Source organism: Camarhynchus parvulus, chromosome 5 (assembly GCF_901933205.1).
Source record: "Camarhynchus parvulus chromosome 5, STF_HiC, whole genome shotgun sequence".
NCBI lineage: Eukaryota > Metazoa > Chordata > Aves > Passeriformes > Thraupidae > Camarhynchus > Camarhynchus parvulus.
This window is the reverse complement of record NC_044575.1, coordinates 33,625,166-33,647,640: the sequence shown is the minus strand read 5'-3', so window position 1 is coordinate 33,647,640 and position 22,475 is coordinate 33,625,166.

Genomic DNA, 22,475 nt, shown 5'->3' with positions numbered 1-22,475 from the left:
TAGTTTATACTTTACAGCAAACACTTTCTATTAAGAAATTTGTCAGTTAATTTGATCATACTATTGTTGCTCAAGTTGAATGAAGCCCATGGTCCAGTGAAAGTCCACTTAAATTATTAAAACTTTTCAATTAAAAAAATATTTTGTGTTTAAAAATGTATATTGAGATTAAAAATGGACATTAGTATGAATGAAAAATGTTTCATTTACAAAACCTAAAACAGAATTTCATACTTATGAAAGGTACTAGGAATCTGCCCTAGAGTGACACTATCCATCAACAGTTAGGTGATACAGGTGTGAAATATTCTCACTTTACTGTTCACATAAACACCTCCACAATCTCATTCCTAGATAATGGAGGTGGACTGAAATTTTGTTAGTGTAAGCATGAGAGGACATTTCTGCAACATAGTTCTTCCTACAGTTAAGTTGTTAGTTCAGATTTTGTGCTACCTTGTATGCCATATTTTTTTCTTTTGTACCTGTTGAAAACAAACTATCCATCCTTGAAGGAAACAAATCTCTCAAGCCTACAGAGATAGCAACATCTTCTACTATAAATCAAGTTTTTCTACCAAGAGCTAAAGTGAAAAAAGTGCAAATTGCTATTCCCTGAAAAAAAAAAAGAAAAGAAAAATGCCCTTATAATACACAGCATTTTGTATAGGAAATGTCATTAAATACAATATCCAATATTAAACCAAATGAGTCTGATAGTCCCCCACTTAATCAGTAACTTATGAAATTACAATTCTCTCTTGTAGCAGAAGCCTTACCCATGACATATGGAGGTTCTGGTATTGTATACAAATTGAGAAATCTCCAGAGTTTTTGATACTCATTTAATGCCTAATTCATATGAAACTGTAAGGTCATAAGCTCCCAGCTTCTCATGAGCACAGTGAAGTACACAAGAAGGGGTCATTTCCATCAGGTACAGAAGTGAGTTTACCTCAAAAATATTTTACATTTATGAATTCCATGTGGTTTTGTTCCAAGTTTGGGTATTATATGCCTGATATTTTGAAGCAACTTCCTTACAATTTAGGTCAACTTTATTTTTATTTCTTATACTTAACTTTATATTACATTTATGCAGACTCAAAGACCTAGCTATTATTCCAATGAATAAAATGCTTAATAATCAAGACATTCTGTTTTGAATGTAACATTAGTTAGGGTTCTTTATTTCACAATTTCCACTATAACTAACCTTTGTTGTCAATAGCAAGGTTACCTGTATAAAGAGCAATATTTTATCATTTGATACAAATAATCATGAAATAATTATAACCATAATAACTAATGAAAATGAGTTATTTTCTGTCTAAAGGTAAATGAAAGTTCTATAATTTCAACTGAATTTATGAACTAATAAGTAAAGTATGAAGGGGCTGTCTCCCAAAAATATATGAAAATAAAAAAGATAGAATAGTTCGTAAATCATGTGTTTCTGATTAAATCATTGAAAATAACTGAGATGGTGCTTGAAAGCCATAAAATAAGAAGGCGAAAAATTCAAGCTGTTCATGACAGTACTAGATCTAACAAATGAGATACAAGAATTTAGCAAAGATCCACAGAATTTCTTGAGTAGCTCTGTTTAATTTTAGCCTTAGTAGTTTCCTCTATGATAGCTTTTTATACAGTGCTTTGTAATATAATGACTGCTGTTGATAAAGTAACCAACTTGCATAATTAAAGAAGCATGCAAAGCATGAAATTTTTAATACATTCTGTAAACAAACATATCCTGTGAGAGTGACAAGTAGTCATTGACTTATGCAGATTTGAATCATTCTCTGCTGAGAAGGAAGTTGTTCCAAGGATCCTGAGAGAAAGAAATTGTACCAAGGCAGACATCAGAAAATATTATTTTTTATTTAAATTCCTAGATTTTTCAAGGTATAGGTAAGAAATTTTTCTTGAACTGAAGCAATCAAATTAATCTGTGCTTTAGAAGTATTAAATCTTTAATAAAATACAGAAATTTTTGCAAGCAGAACAGACTGGGAACCTGAAAGCCCAAAATTTGTTACTCTTCTGGTTTTACTCTTACTTTAGCATTATGAAGCTAGTTAATACAATCAGTGTAAGATTAGATATTTTGCTGTTTTGCCTGTCTATGTGAGGGATCCAGAGAAGGAATTAGTAAATCCTTGGTGCCACATTTTTTGTTGGTATTCAGTCATAATATTAGTTTAATGGTTGGACTCAATGATCTTAGGGATTTTTGACAAAAAATACTGAGACTTAATTATTTCTGGTAAACTTGTTTTACTTTTTCACTTATAAATAAGATTAAGATCTCTAAAGAATAGAAGTGAATGTTCTTGGTCAACATGCCCATTTTTGCTACCTAAATTTTTGAGAAATATTTGCAAAGAAAAAATATGCAAATTCTTTCTATGCAAAAGTACTAAGAGTTCCCATAACCTGTTCTCTGAGAAGTCATAAATGTTTCACTCTGTCATCACCCAATCAATGCTTATTCTTTTCAATTATGTATCTTTATGTACTCTAACATTGCAACTGCAGTTTCCTATTGCAGAAATACCAAATATTCCGGTGTACAAATAATGGTCTCTCTTGGTTGCCTGATTTAAAGAAACAATTTAATTTAAAAAAATTCATTAAAATGCTGTACAAAAGCATCCAACTTACATGTTCTCAGTTATCCCCTTGAGGATATCCACTGAGTACAAAACAAGCTTTAAAAAACTAATCATACAATTATGTAATTTTAAGAATACCCTTCTTCTTCTGAAGGTGAAGGAGTTCTTCAGATTTAATGTATTTGTATATTCTTACTCTGTAATTCTTTCTTTTTATACACCTACAAGTCATTGATGCATAAGCATCTGAGAGACCAGTCACTCTTACTTTCAGGTTTATGTTGAACAAATGTCAGTGGGTGACAACCTAAGTTTTACTGGTGCTATAATCTAATTGAGCAGTATTGTAAATTGCTGAAATTCCAATAGCCTTTGTGGTGGGCACTTTATCATTCTGACACATTTTCCTCCAACACATGGGGACCAGTAGTGGTATGTCCAAAACTATTTTTCACTGTAAGCCACTAAAATACTGACCAGTAAAAACCTGACCCAAACATTTAATATCCAATAAGAATTAATGAACCAGGTGAGTCATACATTTACTAGATTGCTTGTTGGGACAACCATTTCAGCAGTTGCAGAGTTCACATAAAACCATCCAAACAGCAATGTTTTCCCAATGAAAATATTTAGGTGAGACTTTTCCATGAGGAAAGCTGTAGTGTATATCTGCGTGTTAATATATCTACATGTAGGTATATATTCTAATCAAAAAGGGCATCTACTGAAACTCTGGAATTTGTATGGCTCTGAAACTATCTTCTTGATGAAGTCATAAGATACGTTAGGAGAAATGAAGTAATCAATGTTTAATATAAGAATGCCTATGTAATTATCAGAGAACATGGCAATAGGCCGGATAAACTGGGGGTAAAGAAACACAAAACAAGGAAATTTCAAGCTGGCTGTAGCTACTTAATATTGTCTAATGCAATTCAGTAAGGTCATTGCCTTATTTAAAATAACAAGAGACCAGTTTAGCAAGCTATATTGGCGTGGTGCATCGAATCTTTCTCTACAAGTCTAACTGTAGTGATTGGGAAAACATAGCTATTATAATATTGTAGAAATAATCTGTCCATAAAATTGAACTTCAGCATATGAAATGTGTACATCACGTAATCATTGTGTACATAAACTTGCAAATGAGCAAGTGCAAATAAAACAGTTGAAATACCAACAAAAAACACTCATGTAAAGACTCATGATTAAAACTCCACTTATCTGCAGCCTAGCATTAGTTAATGATTACTCCGTTCCATTCTACCTATGCACCTAAAGTACTCTATAAAATAGAGTACTAAAGTACCTCCATATTGTGCATCTAAGGTACTTAAGGTAAATTAGAAATAACTTAATAAAGTTTTAAAATTAGCTAAGCTTTAAAAATTCAAAGAATTCAAATTTCAATATTTTCCCTTTTCTCAGTACCCAGAAGTATAACATTGTTAGTTCTCCATATTTTTAAAAGTGGATATACATTAGCAAGCAGTATGATGCAACAACTTCTTTTACTCTCAGGTAAGAAGGGTACTTTGGTGCATGAACTGCAGAATGGTTGGGCAGAAGCAAGATAATTGACAATCAAACTATCATGATCACAGCTTGTCCCTGTGATGGCTCTAAGCTGCTTCAGAAACAGAATGTTACATTGTCATAAAACTCTCACTTGACCAGATTTGTGTGTCTACATCAAAATGAAGCTGTGAAAGCACTAGAGAAACATCACATTTGTAGGGAAACATCTTAATAGTTCATTATAAATTATTTAACATCTTCTATGAAACTGCTTTAAGACCCTTGAAATTTTTTTGCAAAGAGAAGATACCTTCAGCATATATGAGCTTACAGAATGGAAAATTTCTACATTCAACACAATAGACAAAAAGAAAAGGGATAAATATTTTAGTGAGTTTGGATCTCTCAAACTTACAGGACAATCTACACTATGATTAAAACCTCAATTAATGAGCTCATTAAGAAGCATAATAAACAAACTTGGCAAGCAAGGGCTCAATCCTCTTTTCTGCCAGACCAGCCTGTCACATTAATTCCCTTATTATCCATTTAAGACATAAGATTTCATTATTTATAACCTGTAACTTAATATCATGCACCTATGAGCAAAAGAGATTTTGTTTCTGTTAGCTGATGCTGAGGGTGCTCCTTTTTCCTCCATCTCATTGTGAATGTCCCCTGTATCTCATTTGGAAGCAGGAAAGACTCAGTGATCCATCTGCCATTAGATCTACTTCTAAAGTTTTTTTGGGTAAACCTGTTTTACACCCTGCAGCTTGAAGGTTTGCGATAGACCATTTCCATACCTTAGTGAATTCTGAGGAAATGGGGAAAAAAACCAAACCAACAAACGATAGTGACTGCAGGAGACATCAATTTGCATGTGACCATGAATGCATAACAGCCCTTCAGTTTCTCCTGGTCACCTTTCCTACCTACCCGGTGCTCTTGATTTGACCTAGTACTGCAGCTTCCAGCATCCATCAGGCCTTTGCATGAGCTGGGTTAGCCAAAATCGAAGCAGTAGTTGAGTGAACAGTCAGCTTGGTGCAATAAAATACTCAAAGAAATTCTTTAATAGATGTAAAACTATTCTTTTAACCTTTTAACTATACATGAAATGCAATTCAAGGTGAAAAGGATATATGACATTAAGCAGCACAGATATCCATTCTCCTTACAGCTATCAGAAAGATATATGAATTTCCTTTTGCAGTAGCCTGGTAGCAGTTAAGGACACCAAGTATTTTTATGTCCATTATTCTGCATAATTCTCTGTCCATTTTGTAACAGTATTGAACTTATGACATTTCTATTAGAAATCAAAGATCACAGTAAACAACTTTGATACTGTCTTTCTGCATAATACAACAGTCAGACATCTGTGATCTGAAAAAGCTCGACATATACCACATAGATTCTTTAAAATAGACCTTTCTATATTTTCACAATTTAAATAAATATGCCAGCCTTCAGGTACCTTGATAGCAGAAGAAATTATATTAGCTGGAGGCAATCTAAAGAAGAGCAAGGGAAAAAGATTGTTGGATGGAAAAACTGCTTTATGGAAAAAAATTTAAATTTTTGTATACAATTCCTCTGACTCTTTCTTTCATCTAGATGATTTCACTAATCTAATTTGTAACATGTCACTCAAACATCTGTATCAACACAACTGACAGTATAGTCAATTGCTTTGGGAGGAACAAGGGAAGCAGATAGGAAACAGAGAGACTGTAAGACTCTTAAACTAGTTTGCAATATATAATTTTACCTATGGTACAAGTCAATCAAATTTATCTCATGAATCACAGAATCACAGAATTGCTAGGGATAGAAGGGACCTCTGGAGATCGCATAGTCCAACGCTGCTGCCAAGGCAGGTTCACCTAGAGCCAAGTTACACAGGAGATTGTCCAGGTGAGTTTTAAGCATCTGGCAGCATATACTTAAGTAAAAAAAATAATTGTGAGGGTCCCATTTAAATGATTCTAAAATAATTTATAGAAAAGTCTGAGTCCTACCAAGGCTCCACATATCCCTAAAGCAGAATGTGGAAGATAAGCTCATTGAGAACACTTATCTGCAAATGAGTGGATCATAGTTGGGTTCTGGTGAAAGAGAACTGATCTTGCAGTAGGAGTCAACACACAGCTGAAGCCTTAGAGACAAGGCTGTAGCTTGAGGAGACAGCTGGATGCACAGAGGTGGGAAAAATCCATGGTGTGGGACCTGGTCACAGATCCTTAGCTCAGATGATAAAAGTACCCTGCAAGAAGATATGGAGGAGTTTCAGTGGAGAGCAATGTTTTCAGTAGTGCTGTGTCTAAGCTAGGGTCGTGGGTTTTATGTCATAGTAGGTGGGAAAATGACAGAGGTTGTAAAATAAGAGAGCCATCAACATGTTTATGTGTCCATCATTATAGGTGGAGGAAACATTTCTGCCTCTATTGTCGCTAGTGTCATCAGTGGGGCTTAAAGGAATTCAACTGATTCTCACATGGTATTCCTAGAGAGGAAGCCTACATTAAGGAGGATAAAATTGCTCCAAATACCTGTCTTTCATACAACAAACATGCTTCTTAGAAATTTAGTATCTTTCTATATATATATTATGAAAACCTTAGAAAGTTTTATAGTTTAGAAACTAACTCTCAAAATGCATAATTCAATTCTATGTTATGAATTAAGGCTGTTCTTTACTTTTACTTTATGATTATTGCTTTAATTTTTCTCTTCCCTTTCTGCAATATATATCTGTATTTTCAGTGCTTTAGTGGTGAAAATGAAACTTCCAAAAGAAAGTTCTATTTTCCCTATTCTGAGGCCTGTTTTCAGAAGGATGTTAAGAATGTTGTTCTCATGGGATAATACATTTTTATCATTGTGTAAGTGATGCCTTTGAAAATCCAGAGATTATTCTACAAGTTTTAACATATGCAGAAGTTACATATCATACTGCTTCAGATAAAAAAAAAAGAATGTGGATGGTAGATTTTTTAAACTCAGTTCCCAAGGGGCTTTTTAAAATGTATCTGCCAAATCTTAAAAAGATTTTTCTTTAGGAAATTAGAACAGCCCTGCATTTGATTTTAAATACCATTATTTCAAAGAAGTCCCAAGAAAGGTATGGCTGCAAAGAATGAATAGACCAAAATATTTTCCTTTTTCTTAGGAAAATATTACATTTGCAGTAAAATAATAAAAGCTAAAAAGAAGTGCAAACCATATGAAATACATTTTATACTATGCCCCTGGGCTATCACTCTCTTCCAAATTGCAGAGGACCAGACCAACAGAAAATCAAGGTTACTGAGCTAGTATATATATTCTGGCAAACATCTTTAGGAGAATTTGTGAAGGGGAACTTTGTTGTAAGGAGAATAAAATTACACTTGTATTACTTACAATTATTTTTTCCTTGAATAAGAATATAATTTTTATATATTTCTCAAACAAAAAATAGAAACTGAGAATGAAATTAATAGCAAATTTCTGAGTGTGTTTTCTGATTCTTCCTAAAGCAAACTGTGCTAATCCAAAGGCTATACAACAGAATTGTTGCAACTCATGAAAAAGAAATTTCTAATATTTTTCTTTACAGAATATTTCCAAATAACTGTCAGAAAAGTTCTTTTCTGCCCCTATGTATACACCTCCACAGTCACATATCATGGTGTTTTTTGTGTGTTTCCAGCTGATGAAAAATAATTGATTAATGGCATAAGTTAAATATAATTAAAAGAAATAATTTTTAAATTTTAAAGTTGTAGTTTGGTGACTTTTGCTCATTAGTTACAACTCTGGAGGTTTCTTTCTCCAAACTATAAAACAACATTTATTTTCACTTTTCATGCATGCCTTTTTAAATTTGCACTCTGTAGCAACCTCAAGTGTGCATACAAACCTAGTTATTTTAAGCCAGGCAGCATTATGCTCCATTCTATCTGATATAACATAACTGGGAACACAAAAATGTTCTTTAACTCTAGGGCATGCTCAGTAGAGATGAAGTCTTAGGTGAATTTACTTGCTACAACCTACTAGGTTTCTATCAAGCATATGTAAATGTAAATATTTAAATATTTCCATCTTAGTGTTGTGTCTCCAGTTGTTCGAAAAAGTCTAGGTTATAACCCTAACACTGAGCATATGTGTTTTGATCAATTTCAAATTCCAATTTTAACTATGGGGCTGCTACAATGTTTTGTTTAAACATTTTTAGCAATCACTTTTAATTTGAGATTGAAAAGAAAGAAAGCTTTTCATTAATTTATTTTCAGAAATGATTGGCGTAGTCCTCTGTGAAATTTAAAAAAACCCAAAAAACAATATTCAAGCAGCTTTATGAGAAAAAGCCTTGTAATGCAAACTGTGAGATGGCTGAATCCTTATTACGTAGCTCTGCTACTGATGTCAGGTTAAATCTAATTTCTTATATTTACATGGAGAAAAATATTAATGTCACAGGGATTTATAGAAAATTATTCGATCAGTGTGAGAAAGTGACAGGGCTACAGGTTTGGCAGAAGTAGAATTGCATGCACAACAGAAGAGGTTCAAAAGAGCAAGACTGACTACAAAAAACCACTAAACCTTAAAAAATCAGCTTTCTAAGACAAATGCTGCTCTATGTTGTTATTTCACACAGATGAAAACCTTTCTAGATGAAAACCTTCATATATTTTCAAGGAGAATTTTGCTAATGATTGTTCTAATCCAGTCCCAGTACATTTACAGAATGGGAACAAAAAGTTAGAAAGCTATCCTCTATCCCCTCTGTAGTCCCTGACTTCAGGCATCAGGATCTGCCAGATAAGCACTTAACCAATTACTGTTCCAGAAAGCCATGTTAACCTAATTCTTTTTATAAGCTAAGATAGTTTAACTAGGCAATAATCCAACTTTCATGGTAGCATGAGATGAATTGGAGAACACAATGTCATTATATCAATTAAGGATGTGCAATACTGCTCTTCTGAGAGTGAAATGTGCAGTGCCATTGGGTTCTAGCAGTAACCATGCACCCCAGGGCAATTGGTCCTTATGAATATGGATGACAGTTGTTAGAGAAAAAGAATCTATGTATGACTCTAGTCAAGGCTGGATTTTTTAAGACACTATGGTTGAATGAGCAGGAAAATCAAAAGATTAAGAGGATACAGTGCATCCATCACCTGTTGCAGTTCCTCATCCCCAGAATCTTTTATTTATGTTTGCAAAGGCTGCTACATATGCATCTACAGAAGTATTTTTAATTATTCAGGGCCTAGACTTTCTTCAAACCAGTTTTCTTAGGATCAGCTCCTAGATCATGACACCTGCAAATGTCAGAATTTTACAAATAGCTAGGTTTACTAAATGATTTTAACTGAAGAACAAAACTAATTGAAAAAAACTTAATTATGCAAGTGCTAGGCATAGTTTATACATAAAATTTGTCATTAATACAGCCAAATGGTTTATTATTCCTAAAAGGGAGAAAAAAAAGATTGGTATATTTATTTATTAGAATAACTAAAGGCAAATCCTCCAAAATCAAGAACTTCTGCCAGTTTCCATTCCATTCCAGGAAAGACATTTTGAGAAAGGGGACAAGAATGTTAATTTAAGCAACTGACATTCCCTGTATGACTTTTCCCTCAAGTTTGTGCTTAGAGTTAAGGACCATATCATGAAGGAAATTCTGTCCAAAACTTCTTACATAGGAAAAGTATGGCAGTTGGTTCGAAATCAGTTTATTATTACATATCAGCCAAGATGATTGCTTCTTCAGAATACCCCAAAACAGAATACCCCAATATCATAATCAGCTCTTATGGTTTGATGTAGATGACACTGTGCTGCTTTCAAAAAACCAAATTATTTGTTTCATTTTGGGGGAAGGCAGGCAGAGGTGAAGTAATCTTCTGCATTCTGTGAATGTAGAAAAAACCCCAAACCCCAAACAAAAAACCACCACCACAAACAAAAACAAACAAACCCAAAACAAAACAACCAAACCCCCCCAAAAACCAACCAAACATTACAAACAAGAAAACCAAAACCAAAACAAAACCAAAATAAAACCAAAAAAACAGCAACAATGAAACTCCCCAAAAAACAAACTCCCAAAAAAACCCCACAAAATAAAAGTTTAGATATTTACATTGAATATCCATGATCAAGGTAAACTATTTGGATAGGCATCTTCTTTGACTAACTGCATTTGGCCAGGGCTTGTGACCATAGACCTATTGTGAAGTGATGGGGTGGGAATTCAACTAATTTTAGTTGTTCACTGCTCCTTTTCAACTTGCTGGAAACACATATTGATCCAAGAGGTTAAGTCTTTATTGTACCACTTTGTTATTAATTTGAACTTATAATTTAAACACTGAAATCATATCCTGATAGTGTTAAAATGGTCGTGCTAGGCAGGGCAGCTAGCATCCAGTATTCAAATCATCTGTGAATTTTCAGTAAGAAAAGTTCATACTCAGTCACTTTGTGGTTTATGTTATGTTTCATGGTGTTTGATGCTGAAGTTCCACCTCTAGTGTCTGCCTACTAGGTTCTTCTTATTTAAAAAAAGAAAAAATGAAAAATAAAAAAAGAGGAGGAAGTCTTTACAATAGAAGAGGGGAGAGTTAAATCTTTCATTTTCACTGAACACAAAACTGAAGTTGATAATCGCTGGTAACAATCCAGTCTGTTATTTGACCCAGTGCAGAGAAAGGACATCAGGGTGCATCTGGATGGGATCTGCTTCACATGCTGTTTCTCTTCTCTTTATTGCTGATTGTTCAGGCATAAAGAAAAAACACTTCCAAAAAGCACATTCACACACTGATGGAACATAAACTTTATCACACTGTTTAGCAGTATGAACATTCAGGATGCAAGTCAACCTTAGGGCGCCTAGTCTTTAATGCTTCTTTTTTGAACGTTTTGCAAGAAATGTCCTGCTGCTGAACTTCACATAATATTAAAGGACAAGCCAGTAGCTATGCCTGTTATATTTTTTCATTCACATAACATGAAAATTACGCACGGTTTGTTTTGTTTTACATATGACCAGAAAATACAGTCTAGAATTTAAAGAACTGAATTAACAATTTATTTCCTATTGGTTAAGAATGTCTGCCTTCTAGGAATCAAAAGCTCAAGTTCCTTTTTCATCCTATTCACCAAAAAACTTAAATGACCAAACATAATGCAGTCAGTGGTAATGTAGGTTTGTCCAAAGTATCTCCATTCTATTAATGAGCAAGGTGGTTGACACCAGGGTTATGTCACTTTTTACACAGCTGTATCTGGATTTTTTCTTTGGGTCTGGGGAAAAAAAAAAGACAAGGCCAATACACCACTCATGCCTCACTTAACTCAAAAGCCAAGAGTACTTTGTAGTATTGGAACTGCATGAACATCCAAGGGTCTTTGAAGACCAAGTCCTTGTGGTAAAATATATTTCTATTATTGATCCTAGTGAGTATGAAACATTTGACAAGAGATTTAACTAGGTTTATGAACAAGGCAGCAGTCCATGAGAGTCCAAAATTAATTTTTAAATAAATTTATTAAGAACTTAAATAGGTATTGTTTCATTTAGCTTAGCATTATAATTTAAAGTGAATTCATAAATGACTTCACATAGGCTGTTGCCAGCTGAACAAGTAGTAAAATATATGTGTTCCTCACAGTTTTGGGACATGCTCCAAGCCTCATCACTGCTTCCCTTGGAGCTAAATTCTAGCACACAAAATATCTGATGGGAGTTGTCACTCTAATAAAGATACATTAGTTATAATGCAGATTACATCCAACAGAGAGAATTGCAAGTGGTATCTCACTGTCATTTTTCAGAGGAAAGCTGGAACAGATATGGGCAATATTTGAAAAACAGAGCTCTTTAGATCCCCACTGGTAACATCAAAACATTTGTACAAATATAATCCTATAACCTTTTGAGCAGCTGCCAGGGGTTAGGTGACTGGAAATTATCCAGCAATTACTGGGTATTTTTAAGAACTACCAGTAGATCTGGTCCAAACTTGGTGTAGGAATGTGAAGAAAGAGAGGTGGAAAAATAGTAGCAAAAACATATTTCTGGATAAACTAGAAGAGTATATAAGGAACTCACATCTCTGTGACAGAGACCAATTTTTGTAAAAGATTTATTTGACTGTTATCATAGAGATTTTGATATGCACTTAAATGTCATTTACATGTACATCAAGATCTTTTCACATTAAGAGCTGAGAAGGAAACAGGAACAAAAATAAGTCAGATCTATGAGTTATAAATTGGAAGCATGATGGTAGGAAAGCTGATAGAAATCTAAGGAATTTAAAAGAGTGCAAGCAGAATAAAGCACTTATCTCAAGGGAAATGTTCATGATCACAGCATAAAAACCAAGAAAAACATACATAGGATTGTTCTCAAAGACAGTGCTGGTAAAATTATAAATTAACTGCAGGAGAAGAATTTAATCCCTTCCAATACTTTGGTCATAGAATATCAAAAGTCGCTGCCAGATAAAGCACTACCATACTGCTAATAACTGCCTAAGAGAGAAGAATAGAATAAGAGCCTTGATTTACAATTTTCCTTTACTCTATTCATTGGAATATTACATTGCATTATGTGATCCTTCAAGACCCTGACTTGTCTTCTCAGAAATTAAAATCTCAGGCTGAAGCACAAATTAATATTTTGTTTAATAATTAATTAAACAAGAACTTCGGGAATGTACTTGTCTTGATTGAGGAAGTTCCTCAATTTCCTTACTTTTTTGGAAACTGTTTATATTGGGGTTATGCTATAAGGTTTTGATAGCAGGGAGGGCTGCAGGAGTGACCTCTGTGAGAGGACAGCCTGTCTTGGACAAATTGAATTCCACCCAGCTCCAAATTGTACCCACCACTGGCTAAAGCTGAGCCTATCAATAAAGTTAGTTGTACCTCTGTGGAAACAGATCTGAGAAAGGGTAAAAACCACATTTTAGTATCTGTCAAAGAGGTAAATGAGAAAAAAATGCAACAGCCCCATGGATACCATGGTCAGGGAGGCAGGAGGAGAAGGACTTGCTTGAAGCACTGAAGTAGAGAGTCCTCTGTAGTCCTCATCTCTGTGGAGGTTACTGTGGCAGGTTGTCTGCCTGCAGCCCCCAGAGGACCATGTCAGAGAAGATATCTACACTGCAGCTCAGGGAGGAATCCATGCTGCAGCACATGGATGTGGCCTGAAAGAAGCTGCACACCCTGGTGAGCCCACTCTGCATGGGGCTCCTGGGAGAAACTACAGACTGTGGAGAGAAGCCCACACAGAATCATCTTTTTTTATTGGAATTATGGTCCATGGGGACTCACTCTGGAGCAATGTGTTCCCAAAAGATTGTCCATGAAATGATCCCATGGTGGAGCCACTCTTGGAGGACTGCAGTGCATGGGAAGGACAAGTTGTTGCAGTTCATAAAGGACTGTTGGAGGGGGCCCATGCTAGAGCGGGGGAGAAGTGTGAAGAGGAAGGAGCAGCAGAGATGTGGTGTTATGAACTAACTGCAGCCACTCTTCTTCATCTGCCGGCATCTCTGAAGGTGGGAATGAGGGAGTGAAGTTGAGCTTGGGAAGAAGTGGGTAGTAGGAAGGTGTCTTTAGTTTTTTCTTCTTTCTAACCATTCTACTGTATTGATAATTATTAATTTAAAAAATAACATTCTGCAAATCAAGGCCATTTTTCTTGTGACCATAACTGGAGAGTGATCTCCCCATCTTTAGCTCGATGGATGAGGCTTTCTGTTTTATTTTCCCTCTGAGAGGGAGAGAGAGCTGCTGGGTGGTGATCTAACATCTAGCCTGGATTAAGTCACCAGACTGGTTGTTTTCAGTATTTTAGGGGAAAGAATAGCAAAAGTTGAAGACTTGCTCAACTGATATAATATGAACACGAGAACAAATCATTGTGTACAGTGTTAATAAATGGATCAACAAATGGATTTAATATCATCATACTGTATATTTATTTTATATATTTTATGTATTATTTATTTATACATGTATCTATTCTCCTTTGTGATGATATGTTAGATGCTCATAATATATGAAGTGAAAACTAAAGTAGAAACCAGAAGCACAGAATGATTTAAGTTGGAAAAGACCTTAAAGGTCACCAAGTCCAACCATAAACCTAACACTTTCAAGCCCCATAAAACCATGTCCCTGAGAGCCACATCCACATATATTTTAAACACCTTCAGTGATTGTGACTCCACCACCTCCCTGGGAAGTCTGTTCATGTGCTTGAAAATCTTCTCAGTGAAGAAGATTCCTAAGATTCGATCTACACTTCCCTGGTACAGCTTGAAGGTGCTTCCTCTTGTCCTATCTCTCATTACATGGGAGAAGAGGCCTCACCTGGCTACAACCTCTTTTCAGGCAATTGTAAAGACCCACAAGGTCTCCTCTGAGCCTCCTTTTCTCCAGGCTGAACAGCCCCCAGTTCCCTCAGCTGCTCCTTATATAATTTGACTCCGGACTCTTCCCCAGCTCTGTTGCTCTTCTCTGGACATGCTCCAGCACATCAGCGTCTTTCTTGTATTGAGGGGCCCAGAACTGGACAGGATTTGAGGTGTGGCCTCACCAGTGTGGAGTACAGGGGACAATCACTGCCCTGCTCCTGCTGACCACACTATTGCTGATACAGGCCAGGATGCCATTTGCCTTCTTTGCCGCCTGGGCACACGCTGGTTTGTGTTTATCCACGTGTCAAACACCCCCAGGTCCTTTTCCACTGGCCATCTTTCCAGCCACTCTGTCCCAGCTTGTGGAGCTGCCTGGGGTTGTTATGACTGGGGCAGGACCCAGCACTGGGCCTTGATGAACCTCACGCTGTCGGCCCTGGTCCACCAATCCAGCCTGTCCAGATCCCTCTGCAGAGCCTTCTTACCCTCCAGCAGATCAACACTCCCACCCAACCTGGTGTCATCTGCAAACTGACTGGGTGCACTGGATCCCCAGACAATTGGTAAAAATATTACCAGATCATTGATAAGAATATTAAACAGGTCTGGCCCCAATACTGAGTCCTGGGGAACTCCACTTGTGACTGGCTGCTGGATGGATGCAACTCCATACACCAACACTCTCTGGGCCTGGTCATCCAGACAGTTTTTTTGCCTGCTAAGTGTACACCCACTCACACTATGAGAAAACAATTTCTCCAGGATTAGTAGCCTGCTATTCTGTTATGATGACATGAAAGGCCATGTTCTTAAATTATGTTCAGTTTTCTACTGTATAGCATGAATTTTACTCAAGCTAGCTCAAAAAGAGTTGTAACACAAACATGTTTTTAATGTAAGGATCTGCTCAGTCTGACAAAGCACTGAACAAAGACAACTTGGCACAAGAAAACAACCAGATTCTGAAGTTTATCTCAAGTAAAAGAGACATACTAAGTGATATTATAGGTATATAGGTATTTATAGCTCTTGAGGGATGATTTGTAGACCAGATTTCAGTCACGAGACAACAACCTGGTTTAGCTAAATAAAATACTTTTCATACTAAAAGATAGAACTGTGTCAGGAATGCACTAAAATAAATGTCTATTGTCAATGCCCAGTAAAAAATCTTCATGGCAGAATATAAGCCAGGAATGTGTAAATGCACAATTATCAACAGCAAGGGATTTTATGGACACAAGGAATATCAACCAGAAAAAAAATGTTGCAAACAAAATTCCCCTTTTTAATGATTTCTTGGAGTTCAAATTTCAAGAGGACATTCAGGCAAGCATTATATAGGCTAAAGCAATCTTAAAATGTTGCCAGAGACAATGAACAGTTTTTCAGCTTTATTCTGCATAGTGTTGAGCAATTCAAGAAGTCAAAGACATGACTGAAATCTGAATCTGAATATTAGAACTTCCCCTGCCTACTCAGAGAGACATATAAATAGTATTTGATTGCATTAAGTGCTGAAGCAGTGATAACAATGGCAACATAGACAAGAGACCATTTCTCTGTCAATGTTTCACCATAACTAATGGGATGAAATAGAAGCAGGTGAAACACTGATGACAGTACAAGCAGAGAGAGGGAAGCCTGTCCTCATAACATCCTGCTGTGTGATGGAAAGAGAGTTGACAGTGTGGTAAGTCACATACCTGTATTTCAGGAGTGGGGATAAGGGCAAACAAGCACTTCTTGATGTCCCTGTTCTTGACATCTAAACATTCTTCTGTTAATATGCAAGTTGAATTTAAATTTCTAAGTTACAGTAAAGTGCAAATGAAGCTTTCTTATCCTTCTTAGTAAATCTGTATCTACTGACACACAAGTTCCACATGAGATATTACCTTCTGCTGCCTGGAAAAAGAAAAAGTGTATGGAAATGCTTAGACAGGAGACTGGAACAGAAGAGAGGATTGCAGCTCACTAGGAATAGGTGAGCAGGCCTAAGTTCAATGTCAAATTGGCACAAAAAACAATGAAAAAAGATGACCAACAAAGGCGTGTTGAAACACAAGTCAGATGAGAACAGACACAGGCAGGTGAAATTAAAACCAGCCGTGAAATAGTAACCTTACACTGGCACATTAAAACATACTGAGCATGGACCAGAATAAGCGTACCATGAAACCCTTAACTATTATTGATTTTGTAGAAGAAAGATCCAAAGAAACAAGCAGGATAAATTAAAAGTGAGACCGAAGTTATAATATTAGAATACTTGAAAAGACTTGGGACTCACTAAGATGCATTCAGTTGTTAAATAGCTGTAGCAGGAGCCAAAGATAACCTTTGTCTGTAGCAACTCAGAAATGTTGCACAGAAGTTACAGCCCTACTTATTGTTGGAGTACATTCAGCAAGCACACAACCTGAAAAAGAAAGAAGCCCACAGAAAACAATAATTTACAGAAGTTTCCAGGAAATTAATCTCTTCACTTTTCTGGAAGATTGTTTTGTTTTAGAACTTTGTGTTTGTTTTGCATTGGTTTTCCCAACACACAAAACACTCTAGGAGGTAAAATATTGAACATACGGTTCAAAAGAGATGATGAAAAAATAAGGATTAATGGAAAATGTGATTATTTCATCTGAACTGTAAGAAGCACTGCTGTGTACTTCTGAAGTGTCCTAGATGTTTAGTATTTAATTAATTGTCATATTGTAGGAGATGTGATGGCATAAGGACTTTGATAATAAGTTTTTTATTAATTCCGTCAGTCTTTTTTTTTGGTGGTGAAAGAATATTTAAACACACAGTTTAGAGGTAATTATTAAGATAGCTAGAGGCAATTATTAAGATAGCTATGATTTAGACTTTGTTATTGATTGTATCTGTGGATTTTTAGATTAATGTATTTATTATTTGTCTATCTTCCTAGCATATATTAGAAAAATAGATCTGTGTGATTTATTTCATGTCAGGAAGGTAACTGATCCACACAGAGCAAAAGGGAGGTTAAAAAAAGGAATGGAAGAAAGGAAGGCCATAGCTATTGCAGAAAGAACACAGAAAGGTAATGTATGTTCATATAGGTTGTTATTTAGCCTAAATATTAGGGTACCCTGTACCTGTTTACAAACAGCGACAGAAGAAACTTCGATTATATGGCTATGCTCATTTCACAGGCTGAGAAAAGGAAGATGATGCTAACATGCTAAATTTCAAGAGTTTTCCCTTCTTGGAGAATTGTGACTTGATCTAACTGTCCTGTCTCTTGTTTGTACATGAGATAACATAGCCATCACTTAGAGTCAAAATCACAAGGTTTTTAAATGGTCAGTTTCCTCAGTACAGAATAGAAATTCTTAGCTTCTATTTTGCGCAAACTTTATTTTCTCTCCTTAATTAAAGGCTATACAAACCACTGTGAATATGATTACATATGAATGACTGATACATATGAATGACTGATTACATTATATCAGTATCAGACATTAATACAGCATACATGAACATTTAATTTGGATGACTGAGGCTGTAATAGACATATGCTTAGATAGGATAATAACACTTCCTGAAATGCTTATTCTTGTCTTCCAAGGCATGTCAGTCAGTCTTTGATCAGCTCTATAAGAAATACATTGGCCTAGAAAGTACACAACCAAGAGCATGCAGCAATCTTTCTAGTAAAGCAAAGACATGCTGTGATCTCATAAAAACATGCCAGAACCATTTAATTCATGTGACAAATCCAACTACTTATTTATGGCAGATGTGCCTGTGCCTGATACATAGCAAGAATTCATGTGAGTGCACAATTAAGAAACATTTTGTCATACTTTTTATTTTCTTTTTTTTTTAATATTAAAAGAAGAGTACAAATCACTGTACCAGAGCTGTTTTGATTCACAGATCTCTTACAAGTAAGGTTTTATGTAATTTATTATTTAGTCAACCTATCAGTTAGTGCTGATATTATCATTTGATCTGTTCTATTCAAGACCCAATACTTGGGTATTTGTTCCATGTTATTCAAAGATCCTTGTTTCTATCAACTTTTATTTATTTTTATATATATATGTGTGTGTGTGTGTATGCTTGTTTTATTAAAAAGGTATCAAATTTAAAAAAATAAAGCTTATTTCACATTCCTGAGATATGCAGCTATTTCAAAGATGGAATGCAATTGCTGAATAAGACCAAATGGTAATCGCATTACAGGTAATTGGGAATCAGGAGTATATTTTACCTGAAAATATTAATACCCAATTATTTATATCCAGCCTAACATAAAGAACTAGGAATTTATTTGTTCAGTCTCATTATAAAGTATTTTTACTGCGTATGTGATGGAAAATTTAGCAATTTTTTATGAGTTCATCAGAGGACCACAATTTCTCATTAAATGAGATTGAATTGCAGCTGCAATCTGCAGACATTGCTTGAATATGGTGACAACATATGAGCTCAGGATACTAGAAAAGGCAATTGCTCTCCATGTCAGTTGTCACCTATCCTTTATGGTTTTCAGCTACATTGCTCACAAAAACAATTTTGTGGGTTTCCTTTAAAAAATTATTTACTGTACTCTACAGAAACACTGCTGTGCCTTTCTATTGCAAGTTCTTGGATCAAGAACACGTACTATCTGTTATAAACATTTTATATATACTGTGGTATTTTTTAGCAATGGAAGAAGACAGGTCTTCAGGTTTCGATTTTTACCACTATGTCACTCAAAAAATAATAATAAAAAAGCATTCTCTGATCTGAAGTATACTGACAGTCTCTTAATAGTGTTTGAGATAATGACAAAAAATTGATAAGTATTACCTTTCTTAGTCTAGCTCATGCTCGGAAATTTCCTCCATTATTACTATCCAGGCTTAACTTTGATTAGTTTTTCAGATCTAATAGAATCAGAGCACAAATGGCTGTTACTGATTTTCAAGGCACTCTGCAACACATTTCTGCACTACTTAACCAGTTTGGTTTTGAACTACTGAGAGATTAGACACTGTTAAAATGAGGTAAGTGGTCAGAGATCAAGATAGATAAACCTCAGTACAGACTAGATCTGATGCTTGTTATTTAAAATCAACACAGTGAAATCCAGATGTGAGGAAAATGAAAATAAAGCATTAATTTGAACTGCAACATAAGAACAAATGCAATCCTTATATTGTTAATACCTGCATAGAATACCTGCTATCAAAAAATAAAAAGGATTCATATTATTTTTTGAGCCAGAACAAATGAATAATGTAGTTATTGTTGCAGTTGTATGGCAATAACAAAAAAAGTCCTTTTTGCTAAGATGACACACGATGATGTCTTTCCAATAGACACACAGAACACGAGGAAAGAGAATGTAGTAGCTGAAATATTTCCAAAATTTTGGAAGAACTTTTTTATTGAAATTGGAACAATTTTACATGATTTTTGCTCCTATAAAACCAGCATAAAACCACATTAACAAAAACAAGGCATTAATTATACAATTTCTATCATTACAATTTGATTAGCTTTAGTATCTCCTGTGTATTTAAATGCATAGTTCAGAGGCAGTATTGCTGTAGCTAAATTGATTTCTCTCAGAGTAGTACATGATGTGGTATTTGATGCCCTTCAAAGGACACTATTAGCCAAGCTATAAAGTGTCTAATTTTATTAGCTTTGCTGGATTTTATCAGTTTGTAAATGTGTTATTTTCCCCATTTATTGTGCCTATGGGATCTAGAGATAGAGTGAGCTTCAGCTTAATATGTTGTTGGAAGGTAGCAGTGGTCTTACTTTAGCACTCTGCACTGTGATGCAATGACATTGAAGGCAGAGTCATGAAAACACTAATGTCAGGGCCATTTATCAAGGCAATTCCTCACTGCTATAAAACTCTGCTGTGACATTGAATTCAACAGTAGGTTTTGGTCTTAAACAGTGTGTTCCTGTGCTGTATAACTACCAAACCCCAATAACAGAATAAGATGTAGTTAATAATAAGAAAGTAAGTCGCAGATGTTTGACAAATGAGAGAAGGTAGTTAGCATGGAATTCGAGGATGTAGAAGCTTCAGGAAAGGTTTAGTTATCACCTTTATTTAAGATTTGGGGGGTAATATACTGCAGCAGAATCCAATTTTTCTTATAACCCTTATAAATAGCACAAGTATTTGGTGGGGTGATCAGCAGAAGTCATCTGTTTTGCAATATGCTGTTTTGAATGGCCCTCCTAGTATAATTTAAAGTCATGCCTAGTGTTTTTCAAAGCCCTCTTAAAGTAGTTGCCAAATGAAAATATAAGTATGTACCAAATCTTTCATGCAGTCCTATTCTCACATCAGTCTGTCTTCACACTCTATTCTGATTGCTAGATAAATCATATTTACAACAATATATATTTTGGAAGATTTTCTTACCTGTCCAAGATTTTATCTGAAAACCAAGGCAGATACTACTTGAACAACATCTTCACAAAAATGGAAAATCCAGAACTCTGAACTATATCCACAAGTTTTGATTAGAAATTTTCTTCATAATAATAAAAAAAGAAATACATGGGAAATTAGAACAAATATATGAGGAAAAATATGCTTATAAGTTCTTACATGAAGTATATACTGTAGGCTTTCGAAGGATCTTTTAATGTACTTGCATATATATAAAACATTTTATATTTTAATACTCTGTTGAGCTCAGTAATTGTAACTCTTAATTACAGTAATTTCTTTCATTTAACTAAATATATCCTGTTGGTTTAGATACTTGCATTTACTCCTGTGTTTAACTACAGAAATTACATTCAGAAAAAGGAGTATCGATGCAATAGTAACACATATTCAAAAGATGAACTATGAGAGTGAATAATTTAATATTTTGAAGATAAAAGCCTTAGAATGGACATTTTAAACAGCAATATCTCCATGACAAAAAGGTTGCATAACACATGAATGGATTTAGAAAAATTGCTAGAACAAGACAGAAACCATGAATACAAAAATTATTTAAGGTCATGAGGATGATTCAATATACTGAGCTTTTATTACATTCATCAGTGTACAATGCAAAACATGTAAATTCATGGCTACAGATAGCAATCGTTAATACTGCTGGTTGCTCATCCTAAAACCAGCAATTTTTTTAAAGTAATATCAAATTTGTAGAAACAAGAGAATATCTATTTACTATCACTAAAGAGTTCTTCAAGCTTGTTGCTATACTAGCATCATCCTGGCATTTGTAAGGCTCTTTCAGCAACACAAAGGAGATGGATAGTATTAAGTGGCAAAACCACTCACTGTCAGAAATAAAGGAATGAGGTATACTCTTAGATTCTCTAGTCATTCTCAGGTCTTTATGTTCAGGGGTGAATATACTTAGGAGCTCTCTCAGTGTTTACTGGATCATTTTTTAAATGGCAGACATAACTGGGAGGCATTCTCTGTTTTACCTGTTTTTACATCAAAAAACCCCCCAAAACCACAGAGTAGCCTTAAATTCTTTAAGTTTGATATACTTTTCCAGATTTCACATCTGCTCTAAAATCTGTTTTGGATCTGTGACCAAGTAAAAAAAAAATAAAAGGGCAAAAAATGTTCTTGAAAATACTTTTTCATTTAATTAGCTACAGCATTACTATAAACTGTATTAGGTTGAAGATGACAAGGATGTGTCCAATACTGTCTTGTACAGGCAGCCCTGAAGTACAAGGGGCCAAACAATACAGGCTACATCTTGTATGTGCAATATTCAGGTATCTAACTTTTCCAGTGGGGCTGCTCAGCTTGGGTCACAAGATGACTTATTACTAAATTCCTTTGCTTAAAAGATTCAGCTTGGTCTTTTGCACTCTACTTTTTGTGTAGCTTGCAAAGGAGTAGCATGTGTAATGTATGAGATAATGA